This window comes from Ipomoea nil, unplaced genomic scaffold (genome assembly GCF_001879475.1).
Source record: "Ipomoea nil cultivar Tokyo-kokei standard unplaced genomic scaffold, Asagao_1.1 scaffold0164, whole genome shotgun sequence".
Lineage (NCBI taxonomy): Eukaryota > Viridiplantae > Streptophyta > Magnoliopsida > Solanales > Convolvulaceae > Ipomoea > Ipomoea nil.
Window position 1 is genome coordinate 1,052,979 of NW_017616592.1, and position 19,035 is coordinate 1,072,013.

The window sequence follows — 19,035 nt, forward strand, 5'->3', positions numbered from 1 at the left end:
AGATAATTTTTCTTTTTTAGTTATATAACTGTCTTGGTATTTTAAGATAGTGAAAAAATAAATTCAAATTACACGTCACAACGATTTAAAGTTTGTAAACAAGGTCAGAAATTTGAACTCTTCAAAATTTACTTCCATAAGTATGTATATATCATCAATTGAATCTAGTGACTAAACTTATTATAATTGTAAATATACACTTCAAATTTTTATTGATGTTGTAAAACTTACCACATTATATTATGTGTATAAGGATAAGGTTGGGTTGTGTATGGTGAGCGTCAAATTAAGATATGTGACTATTCAGATTGGTTGATTGTGACACCTACCATTTCGTGTAATGACGTCACAGTTACCTACGCTGGGGGCTTAGATTTTTTGTTTGAAAATGTTTGAGAAATTATAGAACATATACTGCCTTGAAAATCATCATGGCATTAAAAAAAAAAAAAAAGAAAGATGAATAATGGTCCATTTTAGTTCCGACTTTAATTAAATATGTGATCTTAGGGCCGCAATTAGGTTTCATTATTTCTTTAAAAAAAATGTTCTTTAATGATTGCTGGAGTAGCTCAGTTGGTTAGAGCGTGTGGCTGTTAACCACTAGGTTGAAGGTTCAAGTCCTTCCTCTAGCGACTAGTGACATTTGAACTCACCGGTTTCATACTAATAGTAAAATTGCAACCACACTCGGGCAGAAACTAGTAAAATTGCAACAACACTCGGGCAGAAACTTGTTGTCTTGCTTGTATGGAAGGCTCACAAAGTAGGAATTTTATGTCATAGAAGTATTTTTTTTATAGATAATTTTTCTTTTTTAGTTATATAACTGTCTTGATATTATAAGATAGCGAAAAAAAAAATTCAAATTACACGTCACAACGATTTAAAGTTTGTAAACCAGGTCACAAATTTGAACTCTTCAAAATTTACTTCCTTAAGTATGTATATACCATCAATTGAAACCAGTGACTAAACTTATTATAATTGTAAATATACACTTCAAATTTTTATTGATGTTGTGAAACTTACCACATTATATTATGGGTATAAGGCTAAGGTTGGGTTGTGTATGGTGAGCCTCAAATTAAGATATGTGGCTATTCAAATTAGTTGATTGTGCCAACTTCCATTTCGTGTAATGACATCACAGTTACCTACGGTGGGGGCTTAGATTTTTTGTTTGAAAATGTTTGAGAAAGTATAGAACATATACTGCCTTGTAAATCATCATGGGCATTAAAAAAAAAAAAGAAAGATGAATAATGGTCCATTTTAGTTCCGACTTTAATTAAATATGTGATCTTAGGGCCGCAATTAGGTTTCATTATTTCTTTAAAAAAAAATATTCTTTAATGTTTGCTGGAGTAGCTCAGTTGGTTAGAGCGTGTGGCTGTTAACCACAAGGTCGAAGGTTCAAGTCCTTCCTCTAGCGATTAGCGACATTTGAACTCACCGGTTTCATACTAATAGTTCCACTGCAACAACACTCGGGTAGAAACTTGTTGTCTAACTTTTATGGAAGGCTCACAAATTCGGAATTTTATGTCATAGAAGTATTTTTATAGATAATTTTACTTTTTTAGTTATATAACTGTCTTGATATTATAAGATAGAGAAAAAAAAAATCAAATTACACGTCACAACGATTTAAAGTTTGTAAACAAGGTCAGAAATTTGAACTCTTCACAATTTACATCCATAAGTATGTATATATCATCAATTGAAACTAGTGACTAAATTTCAATTTATAATTATAAATATACACTTCAAATTTTTATTGATGTTGTGATACTTACCACATTATATTATGGGTATAAGGATAAGGTTGAGTTGTGTATGGTGAGCCTCAAATTAAGATATGTGGCTATTCGGATTGGTTGATTGTGACACCTACCATTTCGTGTAATGACATTACAGTTTCCTACGGTGGGGGCTTAGATTTTTTTTTTGAAAATGTTTGAGAAAGTATAGAACATATACTACCTTGTAAATCATCATGGGCATTAAAAAGAAGAAGAAGAATAATAATGGTCCATTTTAGTTCCGACTTTAATTAAATATGTGATCTTAGGGCCGCAATTAGGTTTCATTATTTCTTTAAAAAAAATATTCTTTAATGTTTGCTGGAGTAGCTCAGTTGGTTAGAGCGTGTGGCTGTTAACCACAAGGTCGAAGGTTCAAGTCCTTCCTCTTGCGACTAGCGACATTTGAACCCACTGGTTTCATACTAGTAGTAAAATTGCAACAACACTCGGGCAGAAACTTGTTGTCTTGCTTGTATGGAAGGCTCACAAAGTAGGAATTTTATGTCATAGAAGTATTTTTTTTATAGATAATTTTTCTTTTTTAGTTATATAACTGTCTTGATATTATAAGATAGCGAAAAAAAAAATTCAAATTACACGTCACAACGATTTAAAGTTTGTAAACCAGGTCACAAATTTGAACTCTTCAAAATTTACTTCCTTAAGTATGTATATACCATCAATTGAAACCAGTGACTAAACTTATTATAATTGTAAATATACACTTCAAATTTTTATTGATGTTGTGAAACTTACCACATTATATTATGGGTATAAGGCTAAGGTTGGGTTGTGTATGGTGAGCCTCAAATTATGATATGTGGCTATTCAAATTAGTTGATTGTGCCAACTTCCATTTCGTGTAATGACATCACAGTTACCTACGGTGGGGGCTTAGATTTTTTGTTTGAAAATGTTTGAGAAAGTATAGAACATATACTGCCTTGTAAATCATCATGGGCATTAAAAAAAAAAAGAAAGATGAATAATGGTCCATTTTAGTTCCGACTTTAATTAAATATGTGATCTTAGGGCCGCAATTAGGTTTCATTATTTCTTTAAAAAAAAATATTCTTTAATGTTTGCTGGAGTAGCTCAGTTGGTTAGAGCGTGTGGCTGTTAACCACAAGGTCGAAGGTTCAAGTCCTTCCTCTAGCGATTAGCGACATTTGAACTCACCGGTTTCATACTAATGGTTCCACTGCAACAACACTCGGGTAGAAACTTGTTGTCTAACTTTTATGGAAGGCTCACAAATTCGGAATTTTATGTCATAGAAGTATTTTTATAGATAATTTTACTTTTTTAGTTATATAACTGTCTTGATATTATAAGATAGAGAAAAAAAAAATCAAATTACACGTCACAACGATTTAAAGTTTGTAAACAAGGTCAGAAATTTGAACTCTTCACAATTTACATCCATAAGTATGTATATATCATCAATTGAAACTAGTGACTAAATTTCAATTTATAATTATAAATATACACTTCAAATTTTTATTGATGTTGTGATACTTACCACATTATATTATGGGTATAAGGATAAGGTTGAGTTGTGTATGGTGAGCCTCAAATTAAGATATGTGGCTATTCGGATTGGTTGATTGTGACACCTACCATTTCGTGTAATGACATTACAGTTTCCTACGGTGGGGGCTTAGATTTTTTTTTTGAAAATGTTTGAGAAAGTATAGAACATATACTACCTTGTAAATCATCATGGGCATTAAAAAGAAGAAGAAGAATAATAATGGTCCATTTTAGTTCCGACTTTAATTAAATATGTGATCTTAGGGCCGCAATTAGGTTTCATTATTTCTTTAAAAAAAATATTCTTTAATGTTTGCTGGAGTAGCTCAGTTGGTTAGAGCGTGTGGCTGTTAACCACAAGGTCGAAGGTTCAAGTCCTTCCTCTTGCGACTAGCGACATTTGAACCCACTGGTTTCATACTAGTAGTAAAATTGCAACAACACTCGGGCAGAAACTTGTTGTCTTGCTTGTATGGAAGGCTCACAAATTAGGAATTTTATGTCATAGAAGTATTTTTATAGATAATTTTTCTTTTTTAGTTATATAACTGTCTTGATATTATAAGATAGAGAAAAAAAAAATTCAAATTACACGTCACAACGATTTAAAGTTTGTAATCAAGGTCAGAAATTTGAACTCTTCAAAATTTACTTCCATAAGTATGTATATATCATCAATTGAAACTTGTGAATAAACATATTATAATTAAAAATATACATTTCAAATTTTTATTGATGTTGTGAAACTTACCACATTATATTATGTGTATAAGGCTAAGGTTGGGTTGTGTATGGGGAGCCTCAAATTAAGATATGTGGCTATTCAGATAGGTTGATTGTGCCAACTACCATTTCGTGTAATGACATCCTAGTTACCCGCGGTGGGGGCTTTCATTTTTTGTTTGAAAATGTTTGAGAAAGTATATAACATATACTACCTTGTATATTATCATGGGCATTATAAAAAAAAAAAGAAGTAGAATAATGGTCCATTTTAGTTCCGACTTTAATTAAATATGTGATCTTAGGGCCGCAATTAGGTTTCATTATTTCTTTAAAAAAAATGTTCTTTAATGATTGCTGGAGTAGCTCAGTTGGTTAGAGCGTGTGGCTGTTAACCACAAGGTTGAAGGTTCAAGTCCTTCCTCTAGCGACTAGTGACATTTGAACTCACCGGTTTCATACTAATAGTAAAATTGCAACCACACTCGGGCAGAAACTAGTAAAATTGCAACAACACTCGGGCAGAAACTTGTTGTCTTGCTTGTATGGAAGGCTCACAAAGTAGGAATTTTATGTCATAGAAGTATTTTTTTTATAGATAATTTTTCTTTTTTAGTTATATAACTGTCTTGATATTATAAGATAGCGAAAAAAAAAATTCAAATTACACGTCACAACGATTTAAAGTTTGTAAACCAGGTCACAAATTTGAACTCTTCAAAATTTACTTCCTTAAGTATGTATATACCATCAATTGAAACCAGTGACTAAACTTATTATAATTGTAAATATACACTTCAAATTTTTATTGATGTTGTGAAACTTACCACATTATATTATGGGTATAAGGCTAAGGTTGGGTTGTGTATGGTGAGCCTCAAATTAAGATATGTGGCTATTCAAATTAGTTGATTGTGCCAACTTCCATTTCGTGTAATGACATCACAGTTACCTACGGTGGGGGCTTAGATTTTTTGTTTGAAAATGTTTGAGAAAGTATAGAACATATACTGCCTTGTAAATCATCATGGGCATTAAAAAAAAAAAAAAGAAAGATGAATAATGGTCCATTTTAGTTCCGACTTTAATTAAATATGTGATCTTAGGGCCGCAATTAGGTTTCATTATTTCTTTAAAAAAAAATATTCTTTAATGTTTGCTGGAGTAGCTCAGTTGGTTAGAGCGTGTGGCTGTTAACCACAAGGTCGAAGGTTCAAGTCCTTCCTCTTGCGACTAGCGACATTTGAACTCACCGGTTTCATACTAATAATAAAATTGCAACAACACTCGGGTAGAAACTTGTTGTCTTGTTTGTATGGAAGGCTCACAAATTAGGAATTTTATGTCATAGAAGTATTTTTATAGATAATTTTACTTTTTTAGTTATATAACTGTCTTGATATTATAAGATAGAGAAAAAAAATCAAATTACACGTCACAACGATTTAAAGTTTGTAAACAAGGTCAGAAATTTGAACTCTTCACAATTTACTTCCATAAGTATGTATATATCATCAATTGAAACTAGTGACTAAATTTCAATTTATAATTATAAATATACACTTCAAATTTTTATTGATGTTGTGATACTTACCACATTATATTATGGGTATAAGGATAAGGTTGAGGTGTGTATGGTGAGCCTCAAATTAAGATATGTGGCTATTCGGATTGGTTGATTGTGACACCTACCATTTCGTGTAATGACATCACAGTTTCCTACGGTGGGGGCTTAGATTTTTTTTTTGAAAATGTTTGAGAAAGTATAGAACATATACTACCTTGTAAATCATCATGGGCATTAAAAAGAAGAAGAAGAAGAATAATGGTCCATTTTAGTTCCGACTTTAATTAAATATGTGATCTTAGGGCCGCAATTAGGTTTCATTATTTCTTTAAAAAAAATATTCTTTAATGTTTGTTGGAGTAGCTCAGTTGGTTAGAGCGTGTGGCTGTTAACCACAAGGTTGAAGGTTCAAGTCCTTCCTCTAGCGGCATTTGAACTCACCGGTTTCATACTAATAGTAAAATTGTAACAACACTAGGGCAGAAACTTGTTGTCTTGCTTGTATGGAAGGCTCACAAAGTAGGAATTTTATGTCATAGAAGTATTTTTCTTATAGATAATTTTTCTTTTTTAGTTATATAACTGTCTTGATATTTTAAGATAGCGAAAAAATAAATTCAAATTACACGTCACAACGATTTAAAGTTTGTAAACAAGGTCAGAAATTTGAACTCTTCAAAATTTACTTCCATAAGTATGTATATATCATCAATTGAATCTAGTGACTAAACTTATTATAATTGTAAATATACACTTCAAATTTTTATTGATGTTGTAAAACTTACCACATTATATTATGTGTATAAGGATAAGGTTGGGTTGTGTATGGTGAGCCTCAAATTAAGATATGTGGCTATTCAGATTGGTTGATTGTGACACCTACCATTTCGTGTAATGACATCACAGTTACCTACGGTGGGGGCTTTGATTTTTTGTTTGAAAATGTTTGAGAAAGTATAGAACATATACTGCCTTGTAAATCATCATGGGCATTAAAAAAAAAAAAAAGAAAGATGAATAATGGTCTATTTTAGTTCCGACTTTAATTAAATATGTGATCTTAGGGCCGCAATTAGGTTTCATTATTTCTTTAAAAAAAATATTCTTTAATGTTTGCTGGAGTAGCTCAGTTGGTTAGAGCGTGTGGCTGTTAACCACAAGGTGGAAGGTTTAAGTCTTTCCTCTAGCGACTAGCGACATTTGAACTCACCAGTCTCATACTAATAGTTCCACTGCAACAACACTCGGGTAGAAACTTGTTGTCTTGCTTGTACGGAAGGCTCACAAATTAGGAATTTTATGTCATAGAAGTATTTTTTTATAGATAATTTTACTTTTTTAATAGTTCCACTGCAACAACACTCGGGTAGAAACTTGTTGTCTTGCTTGTACGGAAGGCTCACAAATTAGGAATTTGATGTCATAGAAGTATTTTTTTATAGATAATTTTACTTTTTTAGTTATATAACTGTCTGGTTATTATAAGATAGAGAAATAAAAAAATCAAATTACACTTCAAAACGATTTAAAGTTTGTAAACAAAGTCAGAAATTTAAACACTTCAAAATTTAATTCCATAAGTTTGTATATATCATCAATTGAAACTAGTGACTAAATTTTATAATTATAAATATACACTTCAAATTTTTATTGATGTTGTAAAACTTACCACATTATATTATGTGTATAAGGCTAAGGTTGGGTTGTGTATGGTGAGCCTCAAATTAAGATATGTGGCTATTCAGATTGGTTGATTGTGCCAACTACCATTTAGTGTAATGACATCCTAGTTACCCGCGGTGGGGGCTTTCATTTTTTGTTTGAAAATGTTTGAGAAACTATAGAGCATATACTACCTTGTAAATTATCATGGGCATTAAAAAAAAAAAGAAAGAAGAATAATGGCCCATTTTAGTTCCGACTTTAAATAAATATGTGATCTTAGGGCTGCAATTAGGTTTCATTATTTCTTTAAAAAAAAATATTCTTTAATGTTTGTTGGAGTAGCTCAGTTGGTAAGAGTTTGTGGCTGTTAACCATGACGAGGTCAAAGGTTCAAGTCCTTCTTTTTAGCGACTATTGACATTTGAACTCACCAGTTTCATACTAATAGTTCCACTACAACAACACTCGGACAGAAAGTTGTTGTCTAGCTTGTGTGGAAGGCTCACAAATTAGGAATTTTATGTCATTGAAGTATTTTTTTATAGATAATTTAACTTTTTTAGTTATACAACTGTCTTGATATTATAAGATAGAGAAAAAAAAATTCAAATTACACGTCACAACGATTTAAAGTTTGTAAACAAGGTCAGAAATTTGAACTCTTCAAAATTTACTTCCATTAGTTTGTAAATATCATCAATTGAAACTAGTCATCAAAATTTACCACATTATATTATGTGTATAAGGCTAAGGTTGGGTTGTGTATGGTGAGCCTCAAATTAAGATATGTGGCTACTCAGATTGGTTGATTGTGCGAACTACCATTTCGTGTAATGACATCACAGTTACCTACGTTGGGGGCTTAGATTTTTTGTTTGAAAATGTTTGAGAAAGTATAGAACATATACTACCTTGTAAATCATCATGTGCATTAAAAAAAAAAAAGAAAGAAGAATAATGGTCCATTTTAGTTCCGACTTTAATTAAATATGTGATCTTAGGGCCGCAATTAGGTTTCATTATTTCTTTTTAAAAAATATATATTTTTTAATGTTTGCTGGAGTAGCTTAATTGGTTAGAGGGTGTGGCTGATAGCAACAAGGTTGAAGGTTCAAGTCCTTCGTCTAGTGACTAGCGAAATTTGAACTCACAAGTCTCACACTAATAGTTCCATTGCAACAGCACTCGGTCAGAAACTTGTTGTCTAGCTTGTATCGAAAGCTCACGAATTAGAAATTTTATGTCATAGAAGTATTTTTTTTATAGATAATTTTACTTTTTTAGTTATATAACTGTCTTGATATTGTAAGATAGAGAAAAAAAAATTCATAATACACGTCACAACGATTTAAAGTTTGTAAACAAGGTCTGAAATTTGAACTCTTCAAAATTTACTTCCATAAGTATGTATATATCATCAATTGAAACTACTGACTGAACTTATTTTAATTATAAATATACACTTCAAATTTTTATTGATGTTGTAAAACTTACCACATTATATTATGTGTATAAGGATAAGGTTGGGTTGTGTATGGTGAGCCTCAAATTAAGATATGTGGCTATTCAGATTGGTTGATTGTGACAACTACCATTTCGTGTAATGACATCACACTTACTGTTAGGAAAATATTGTAAATTTTGATGAGCCGAATGTATTTTTGAAAAATCAAGTAGTCCCCATTTTTATTCTATTTGAGTCAGGTTGAGTCTACGGAGTATGGTGCACCCATATCATGCAACCCATGTACAAGTCTGGAAAATCACATGTTGATTTTAGATGTTAAGCGGGATTATAGCTTAACACAATTATGATGCGGATAAGTCACCAAGAACCATGCTAGAGGGGTTGGATGAAGCACGTGTGAGCTATGCCAAATGATCCTAAGTTCAAATCTCAAGTGAAGCATTTTTAAGCTTGGGAGACTAGCTCTATCTGTATGAGACCGTATACCGTATGGGAGACTAGCTTGGACAGTATGGGAGACTAGCTCAAGGTCAAGTATATTGGACCGTATACCGTATGGGAGACTAGCTCAAAGTATACCAAACCGTATGAGAGACTAGCCTGAGTGTATTGGAGACTAGCTAAGAATATGGAGACTAAGTAAAATGCTCAAGTCTCACAAAAGCCATGCACCATATGGAAAAACACACCAAGTATGGTGAACCAAGCTAGAAATTCGAAACAGAGCATCTCACCATGAACAACTGTGAAGTTTTTACAGAGGTTCCAGTATATTATTTTACAAGGATCATTTTACAAGGATCATGAAGGAGAAAATAACTGATATAGTTTCATCTAAACATCAAGTTTTTACGGTGGAACCGGAGACGCTCAAAGAAGGCTGATTCGCGGAGAAATTATTTTATACTCAAGCAAGAATCAGCAGATAAATTATTTGATCAACTTGACATGTCAGAGTATTTGTGAAGGACCAGAAATGTCAAAGATTGCCGCGCCGAATTTATTCAAATTCTGGAGGCTACAAAATTCAAGAAACGGCAACGGACAAATTATTCAAATCATCTGACAAAAGGAGAAATTACATCTACCTAATATTTCAGATCAAGTTGACAATATTATTTGATCAACTACAATTCAAAATGGACGATCAAGATCAAAAGTTGATCAACGGGCAAATAGCTTTTACTAGCTATAAATTGTCCAAGCAGACTTGAAGACAAGTAGCAGTGAAAAGAGAAGAGAGCAGTTAAGCAAGAAAAACCCTAAAGAGATTGAACAGTTCAACAACTTGAACAACGGCTAAAATAAACAAGCTATATTCTTTATTAGCCGAAAAAGGGGGAAACAGAGCTTCATAGAATAAAATTCAAGTCTGAGTGAGAGAGAAATTTTATTTCTTTGTAATATTCTCTACTGAGTGTAGAAAGAGGGTGGAGTAACTAGAGAGAGTGAAAAACCCTGGTGGAGTGTAGCTTTGTGCGTAGCACTCGTGGTGAAGGGCAGAGTAACAAGAAGAGCTTGTGAAAACCCTTGGAGGACGTAGCTTTGTGCGTAGTTCTCGTGGTGTAGGAGTACAACTTGGTGCGAAGTACTCGGGATGGCGGAGTAACAAGAGGAGCTTGCGAAAAACCTTGGAGGAGTGTAGCTTTGTGCGAAGCACTCGGAGAAGTGTCGGTGGACACTTATTCACTATTGTATCTGGGTGATCGAAGAATAGTGAATTTCCTCCTTGAAGTGAAAGGAGAAGAGTGGACTAGGAGGATTACACCACCTCTGAACCACTATAAATCTCTCTCTCTGTTTACTTACTGCTCATACATTTCATGCATGCTTATTCTAACTGCGAACTAACCCAATTACGATTTATCGCTTATCTTTATATGTCTGGGTTTGATAGTTCCCACGTATGCATGCAAGCCTAACTTTACGTACATCATCCTTGAACCATATCAAGTGTTTCTAACGTGTTGCATGTTTAGAATATCTCCTTGAGCACAGCAATTATAAGCATAACACTTTACCGCTATCTATTCCGCTGCACGCTCTACGTTGTTTATCTTGTTGATGCTTGTTACTTAGAGTTGAAATTATCAAAGTGTTATTTGCCTTGTGTGTTTTCGAAGAAAGTTTGAAAAGTTAGAGAAGTCTATTCACCCCCCCTCTAGACTTCTCGCCACCCTTTCGGGACCAACAAGTGGTATCAGAGCGGTTGTCTATTTGAGTCAATTTTGACTGCTAGATAGATCTCAAAATCTTCAAGATGAAGAGAGATATGGCTCTTGCTCAAAATTTGCTTTTCTCACTTGATAAATTTGATGATTGGAAAATACGTATGCAGGTGCACTTATCTGCTTTAAATGACGAAATGTGGGAAGTTATCGCAAATGGTCCTATCCAAATTATGGAAGTTAACACTGCAGCCGTGCCGCACTAACTCCAAATGCTCCACGGTATATACCAAAGCCAAAAATGGAGTGGACAAAGGAAGATAGAGGGCGAAATAATTTGGACAACATTGCCAAAGATATTTTGTTCAAAGCGGTCGATGACACCATATTCCCAAAGATTCGAAAGTGCACTACAGCAAAAGAAATATGGGATACACTTATCGGAATCGGTGAAGGCGATGAACAAGAAAATACAACAAACTAACCATTGCCATGAAGAGGTTCGAAGATTTCAAAATGCTACCGAACGAAAGCATCACCGACATGGAAGCTCGATTGATCAAAATTCTTGGAGAGATCACGGATCTGGGAAATACCATTACCCAGAAAGAAATATCGCTCAAAGTGTTACGCGGACTACCTACAAATTGGGATATGATGGTGACCGCAATGCGCGATCATAGAGATTTAAGGACATTATCTACGGATAAACTCTTTAGTGATCTTAAGGCGTATGAGTTCGAAATGAAGACACGAGTCGAGGAAGAACGTGATGAACGAACATCCGCATTGATGGCCGAACAACCCTCAACATCAAGGTCAGTAGGAAATAATGATTTTTTAACTGACGAACAATTTTCTTTATTTGTTAGGAAATTCAAGAAGTTCATGCGAAAGAACAAAGGATCACCACAAGGAAATTTCTTTCGAGAAAATAGAAGATCAAGAAGGGAATCGGTCGAAGATAACACAAACGTGTGTTACAATTGTAGAAAGCCTGGACATTTTATGGCCGAATGTCCACACCCCAAGGCGGACAAAAATTCGAATACTTCTCCACATGTGGAATACAAATCCAAAGAGAAGAAATTCAAAAAGGGCAAACGGAAGGCACTAATAAGCAATCCCTTAGAAGCAAGTGAATCCGAAGAATCATCTAGTGACGAGAGTGATTCATCACAAGAAGATACGGCGCTACTATGCCTAGTGGGCAAGACATCCGAACATGAAGAATGTTATATGGCGCGTGAAATCGACGAAGAGGTATCTTCTAGCTCTTTTAGTTCTTTTAGTTCTTTTAGTTCAGTTGACACTTCTTTCCAGACTCAAGAATCATTTCAAAGTCTTATGGAAGATTCTCAAAAAGTCATGGCCACTCACACTCAAATCAAAGAGCGCAATAATACGTTAATTCTTGAAAAGGAAGAAATGTCACAAAAATTGCAAAATGCTCTAAATGAAATGAGTAATTTGAAAGCCGAAAATGTTCGTCTTCAAGAAGAATGCAAAGCTAGAGAGGTTCGAGAACATAACCTTCGGGAAGTAATCGCATCATTTACGAATTCATCCAAAATAATGGATAAAATGGTAAATATGCAGAAACCCGCTTGAGATAAAGCCAGACTAGGCTACGATCCATCATGTTCTCAAACCCCTGTAAAACTGACTAATTCTACTACTACTTTAATTAATAAAGTTCCAGTGGTAAAATTTGTGAAAAGTCAGTATAGCACAACGAGACAAGGAGTTGGTAAACAAATAAATGCCAAGAAAAATGTTGCAAAGCCGAATCAAAAATTTAATATCTCGGATAGGCAACAAATTTTTAAAAGGCAAAAATTTGTATCTCCAAAGAGAACCAACGAGTCTAGTGCAACAAAACCTCATAGGAATATCGGAAGAATTCCGAGAATTGGGGCTGGGAGATTATATCCCTCAGAACAAGATTGGTCGCTTGATGACAAACCATGGACCAAGTCCAGATTTGCTCTTTTTCATAGGATCAAGCAACTATCTGCTTCCCAACCTGCACCGAATCATTATTCGAAAGTGTGCTATGATTATAATGTTTTTAATGGTTACAGATCACCTATTCTTGGATCAGTGGGATCTAGGTGGATTTGGATGCCAAAAATTACTAACACAAAAGGACCCAATCAAGCATGGGTACCTAAAAATAATTAATCTTTCTCGCAGGAAGTTTGGTATTTCGATAGCGGTTGCTCTCGACATATGACCGGCAATAAAGCTAGTCTAGTTGAGTTCAAAAGTATCGAAGGACCAAAAGTAGTGTTTGGTGGAAACGATCGATATGGAATGACAAAAGGAACCGGCGCAATTGTGAAAAATGGTCTACGAATTGATGACGTATCTTATGTCGAAGGATTAAAATTCAACTTGTTTAGTACAAGTCAATTTTGCGACAAAGGATATCTCGTAGAATTTTACAAAGGCAAATGTCAAGTCAAGGACGAATCTACGAATGAAGTCGTACTCGCGGGATCAAGAAAGAAAAACATGTATGTTGTGGATTGGAGTACAACGAAGGAATCCGTATGCTTGATGGCAAATAATTCGAATGAAGCTTGTTGGGAATGGCACAGAAGGCTAAATCATTTGAATTTCAAAACCATCAACAAGCTTGCAAGAAATAATATAGTCGAAGGACTACCCAACATTGTGTTCAAGAAAAATCAAATTTGTGATGCATGCCAGAAAAGAAAACAAATCAAAGCATCATTCAAAGTCAAAGCTCAAGAGTCAACATCAAGACCCTTAAGTCTACTGCACATGGATTTATTTGGTCCAGTAGACCCAGTAAGTATAAGTGGTAAGTTTTTTTTTTGAAAATAAGTGGTAAGAAATATACTTTGGTTGTTGTTGATGATTTTTCCAGGTACACATGGACAATATTCATCAAGAAAAAGGATGAAGTCTTATCAAAGTTGCCAGAGCTATTGAAGCTACTGCAAGCCGAAAAAGACATGAAGATTGCTACAATACGAACCGATCGAGGAACAGAGTTCGTGAACAGAGTGATTCAATCTTACTGCAATTCACAAGGAATTTTACATCAATTATCTGCCGCACGAACGCCGCAACAAAATGGTGTAGCTGAAAGAAGAAATCGAACACTCAAGGAAGCCGCACGAGTCATGATAACGGCCGCCGGTCTACCAAAAAGATTTTAGGCAGAAGCAATTAACACGGCATGCTATACTCAAAATCGCAGTCTAATCCACAAGTCTTATAACAAAACACCTTATGAATTATGGAAAGGGAGAAAACCCAATCTCACCTATTTTCATACATTTGGTTGTAAATGTTTTGTACTTGTTAATGGAAAGTCTCAATTAAAGACTTTTGACGAGCGAGCGGATAAAGGAATATTCTTGGGATATTCATCTACCAGCAAGGCATATAGAATATTCAACAGATCAATAATGGTGGTAGTAGAATCGATTCACGTTGTGTTCGATGAAAATCACGACAATAACGGCAAAAATGGTGAAGGTAATCGTGATTTAATTAAATCTAATGATTTGTTCGAAGACAATGTGTTGCAGGAAGTAGAAGAATCAAGTGATATGGGTGATCACCAAATTGAGGCAATATCAAATGTGATACCCGAAATATCACGCACAACTGAAATTGCACAAGAAGAAATTCCAGTAGTTGAACCCGAAGATGCAACCATCATTAATACACAACAAGTGGAATCACATCAAGAAGGAAACTCTGAGAATCCAACAAAATTCCAACCAAATCGAAAATGGCTAAGAAGTCACACACATGACTTAGTCATTGGAGATCCAAGTGACAGAGTGAAGACGCGATCATCTACTAGGAACCAACAACAAGATGCAATGTTCTCATGCTTTCTATCTCAACTGGAACCAAAAGAAATTAATGAAGCTTTAGCCGATCCAAGTTGGATAGATGCCATGCAAGAGGAATTAGATCAATTCAAGCGCAATGACGTATGGAAACTTGTTCCAAGACCAACGCACCAAAATGTAATTGGCACTAAATGGGTCTTTAGGAACAAAGCAAACGAAGACGGCGTCATTGTTAGGAATAAAGCAATATTAGTTGCGAAGGGGTATTCACAAGAAGAAGGCATTGATTTTGATGAGACATTCGCCCCCGTCGCACGACTCGAAGCAATCCGGATATTCCTAGCATACGCAGCGCACAAGAATTTCGTGGTATATCAAATGGACGTAAAGAGCGCATTTCTTAATGGCTTACTTGAAGAAGAAGTTTACGTCGAACAACCACCTGGTTTTGAGGTAAAAGACGTTGGTGATCAAGTCTACAAATTAAAGAAGGCATTGTATGGGTTAAAACAAGCTCCGCGAGCTTGGTACGACACCTTGTCAATGTTCTTAGTTAGTTGTGGATTCACCAAAGGTCTAGTCGATAAAACCCTCTTTAGAATTCAAGAAAATAATCACATTTTATTAGTACAAATTTATGTTGATGATATTATCTTTGGAAGTACTGATAAATCTTTATGTGAGAAATTTTCTAAGCTCATGCAGAACAGGTTCGAGATGAGTATGATGGGAGAATTAAATTACTTTTTGGGACTGCAAGTCAAGCAGCTTGAAGAAGGAATTTTCATAAATCAAGCAAAGTACACAAGAGATCTTATCAAGAAATTTGGCATAGATGGAAAATCCTCAGTCAAAATTCCCATGAGTACATCTCAAAAATTGGATAAAGATGATGAAGGAAATGACGTCGATCAAACAATGTATCGAGGGATAATTGGATTGTTACTATACTTAACCGCAAGCAGACCGGACATATCCTACTCGGTTGGCGTATGTGCAAGATTCCAATCAAAGCCCAAAGAGAGTCATTTGATTGCAACCAAGAAGATAATTCGATATCTCAAAGGAACAATCAGTGTGGGATTATGGTATCCCAAAGTAGGAGATTTTACACTAACTGGTTATTCAGATTCAGATTTTGCAAGTTGTAAAATAGACCAAAAAAGTACCTCAGGGACATGCCAGTTCTTAGGGGGAAGATTGGTCTCTTGGTTCAGCAAAAAGCAAAACTCCATAGCTACGAGCACTGCCGAAGCCGAATATATTGCAGTTGGGAGTTGTTGTGCACAAATCTTGTGGATGAAGCAACAATTATTGGACTATGGGATTAAGAGCGAAAATGTTAGCATTTTATGCGATAATACAAGTGCAATCGCCATAACCCAAAATCCGGTGCTTCATTCGCGAACCAAGCATATTGACGTTCGACACCATTTTATCCGAGACCACGTCGAAAAGAAAGATTTGAAAATCGATCATGTTCCCACGGAGAATCAAATTGCCGACATTCTCACAAAGCCGTTGTGTGAATCTCGTTTTGCAACTCTAAGGCATGAAATGGGAATGATCGAAATGAGCTAAGCAATTCCTTAACTCTTAATTTTTGTTAATTTTTGATACGTACTGTGTGTATTGCATGAAATCTATGTGACCTATGTGTTTTAATTTGAATTGGTATGTACGTATGATATATGTTTAATTGTGTACATGTTTTCGTAAAATTTGTATGTACCTAAATGTGTTATAACTTTATCTTACGAAAACTGCGTACCTAAATTTGCGATTTATTTATGTGATACGTATGTCTATTTAATTTGTCACGTTTTAGCATAATTGATTTGTGTAATTTGTTTGCTAAATGTGTTTAATTAGATTAATTTGAGATTAGTATGTAATTTAGGGGGAATGTTCTTTTAATTGGGTTAATTTTGATGAAATTGCATATATTTAGGGGGAATATAGCTATTTGCGTTTGCATGATAAGGAAGATGTATTCTGATGAGTGCTTGCACATTTTGAAGATTCAAAAGTCAAATAAGTTAGGCCCAATTTTAGAAAGTCAAAAGATTTAATTGTTTTGGGAACTTGAAATTCTTTTCAGATATTAGGTATCTGTCTGATCAATTTATTTTTATCAGGTTTCTTTTCAGAAAATTAGCTTTATTGAAATATGAAATTGAAATAATAATATTAATCTGGAGTGTATTTATTGGTCTAACAGATTGTGTTCGAGATTTTTTGATTTGCTCCAGGTTGGCGGTTATTTGAAGCACAATTTTTGGCGCCATGTACTCACAAATGGAGTATAAAAATCTGAGCTGGCAAATTTAAATCATGTGGAAGGTCGAATTTATCCTCAAAGAGATCAATACTCTCTCTCTACCCACTAGAGGGCAAAAGAGTAATTTCTCACCCTTCTCCCTCAATTCTAACGGGTAGAATTAAAAATCTAGAAGAACTCAAAGTCTTTTTCCTCCTCCTCTCTCTCGCCGGCCGGAAATATAGCACAAGAAAAAGCCAAGAATCTCCCAACACTCAAACACCCACTCTAATTTCTCTACACAAAAATCTTCTACACACTAAAACCCATCACCCAAACCCAAAATCCTACCCAAATAACCTCACAATCCAAAAACCCATCCCTTCTATCTTATTTCGGACCTCACTGCCGAAACACTCAATCTTGCACCCAAAAAATTTCTAAATTCTTTTTCTACTCAAATGGAGATTAATCAAGTGGAAATAGAGTCATTCACAACCGGAGGAACAAGGAAATCTAGCCGTGTACTAAGCGGGATGATTCTAGATGTCACCGACTTCAACAAACAAGTGGAGGACAAATCTATTGGGGTAAAAATTATCAACTCTCTCGAATCTTGTGGGTTGTTAAATTTTTGCACTTTTAGATATGTTGGTTTCTATAAAGATGAGGTGACCGAATTATACATGAATGCTAGAATAGAAAATGGCTCAATGATTTCTATGATCAAAGGTGTTGATGTAGAAATTAATCTCGATGATTTTCGGAGGATGTTTAATCTTGTTGAATCGAATTTGAGGGTAGAAAATCATGTGCATGATGCCAATGCCATTTGGGCGGAGGTACGCGATGCAAACGCACCGCTATCTCCGAAGGTTAATGGTAACAAAAGAGATTTGAAGAAGGATTATGGATTGTTGTTGGACATTGTTCATAAATGTGTAGAATCCCGGTATCATTGCCGTGACAAGTTGTCAAAAGAAAAATTGTTGATTATGGATATTATCTTGAACAATATTTGTGTGGATTGGGGTGCCTTTATGTTTGGAAGGTTGTGTGAGTCTATTAGGAAGGCCAAGCCGTTGGTGGATGGATGGTTTCAACAGGAGATCGGTTACGGGTTTGCCGTTGGTGAGATTTTGAGAACCAAGAATGTCACCCTTACCAAAGCCAAGCATATTACAAACCATAGCTACCTCTTTCGGCCACCCAACTCCAATGAACCTAAAAATCCCTCCTTACCCACAAGCCTACCAAAACCCACCCGAAAAAGAAAATTGCCCAACCCCTTCCAAAACCTTAAACAATATATCCGAGAACCAAGTCATGAAGGTTCAAACACCCATGCCGTTAGATCAAATGAAGAGCAAAATAGCCACCCAATCTCAAGACCCTTAACCACTCAAAATCCAAACCCAATTATCCTTGAGAGCCACGGGTTTGTTGAGGCAAATAGATTTGAAGTGAATGTTGTTGAGAATGATCAAATTGAAGTTGGAAGTGATGATGAGATATCCACAATTGGGGGCGGATAGTGCACTTTTGGAGGAGTTTAAAAGAGCACTAGAATGGAGAGCATGGAGATTAGGGGATCACAACTTGCTAGCCGAATCAATAGGGCCGAATACCATGGAAAGGGAAGAAATGGTGTTGAATTGGTTAGGAACACGTGATCTTGCTAAAGCTACCCGACTTTCGGTGATTAAGTCTCACTTTTTGACTAAGCTTGCTAGGAAGAAGAGAACCGAAAAGGGAGTGATGGTTGAAGCCACAACTGAAGAGTCTTTAGGAGAGTTTGATTCAAATGATATTCGTCGTGCCACCGCTATGTCTTTAGAAGATACCCGAAGAGGACCCGGAGAGGGATCTTTGGCGAGAAATGATGGTGTAGAGATCGTGGCATTTGATCCATATCCTGCGAATTTTGGAGATGAAAATTTGAGCTTTGAGTCTTACTTTCCACATCCCATAACGGAGGTTATGGAGTCTATTCGTGAAGAAGGA

The 19,035-nt window shown here is 35.1% G+C and overlaps 9 non-coding genes across 9 annotated transcripts; all 9 read left to right on the plus strand.

Annotated features, from left to right (window-relative positions):
- Positions 1–561: 561 nt before the first annotated feature.
- TRNAN-GUU lies at positions 562–635 on the plus strand. Its single transcript has one exon. It is a non-coding gene; the product is annotated as a tRNA-Asn (tRNA).
- Positions 636–1,361: 726 nt separating this feature from the next.
- On the plus strand, positions 1,362–1,435 carry TRNAN-GUU. Its single transcript has one exon. It is a non-coding gene; the product is annotated as a tRNA-Asn (tRNA).
- Positions 1,436–2,125: 690 nt separating this feature from the next.
- Positions 2,126–2,199, plus strand: TRNAN-GUU. The gene has a single exon. It is a non-coding gene; the product is annotated as a tRNA-Asn (tRNA).
- Positions 2,200–2,892: 693 nt separating this feature from the next.
- TRNAN-GUU lies at positions 2,893–2,966 on the plus strand. Its single transcript has one exon. It is a non-coding gene; the product is annotated as a tRNA-Asn (tRNA).
- A 690-nt stretch (positions 2,967–3,656) lies between these two features.
- TRNAN-GUU lies at positions 3,657–3,730 on the plus strand. Its single transcript has one exon. It is a non-coding gene; the product is annotated as a tRNA-Asn (tRNA).
- A 690-nt stretch (positions 3,731–4,420) lies between these two features.
- On the plus strand, positions 4,421–4,494 carry TRNAN-GUU. The gene has a single exon. It is a non-coding gene; the product is annotated as a tRNA-Asn (tRNA).
- A 728-nt stretch (positions 4,495–5,222) lies between these two features.
- On the plus strand, positions 5,223–5,296 carry TRNAN-GUU. Its single transcript has one exon. It is a non-coding gene; the product is annotated as a tRNA-Asn (tRNA).
- Positions 5,297–5,984: 688 nt separating this feature from the next.
- On the plus strand, positions 5,985–6,058 carry TRNAN-GUU. Its single transcript has one exon. It is a non-coding gene; the product is annotated as a tRNA-Asn (tRNA).
- Positions 6,059–6,746: 688 nt separating this feature from the next.
- TRNAN-GUU lies at positions 6,747–6,820 on the plus strand. Its single transcript has one exon. It is a non-coding gene; the product is annotated as a tRNA-Asn (tRNA).
- Positions 6,821–19,035: the final 12,215 nt, after the last annotated feature.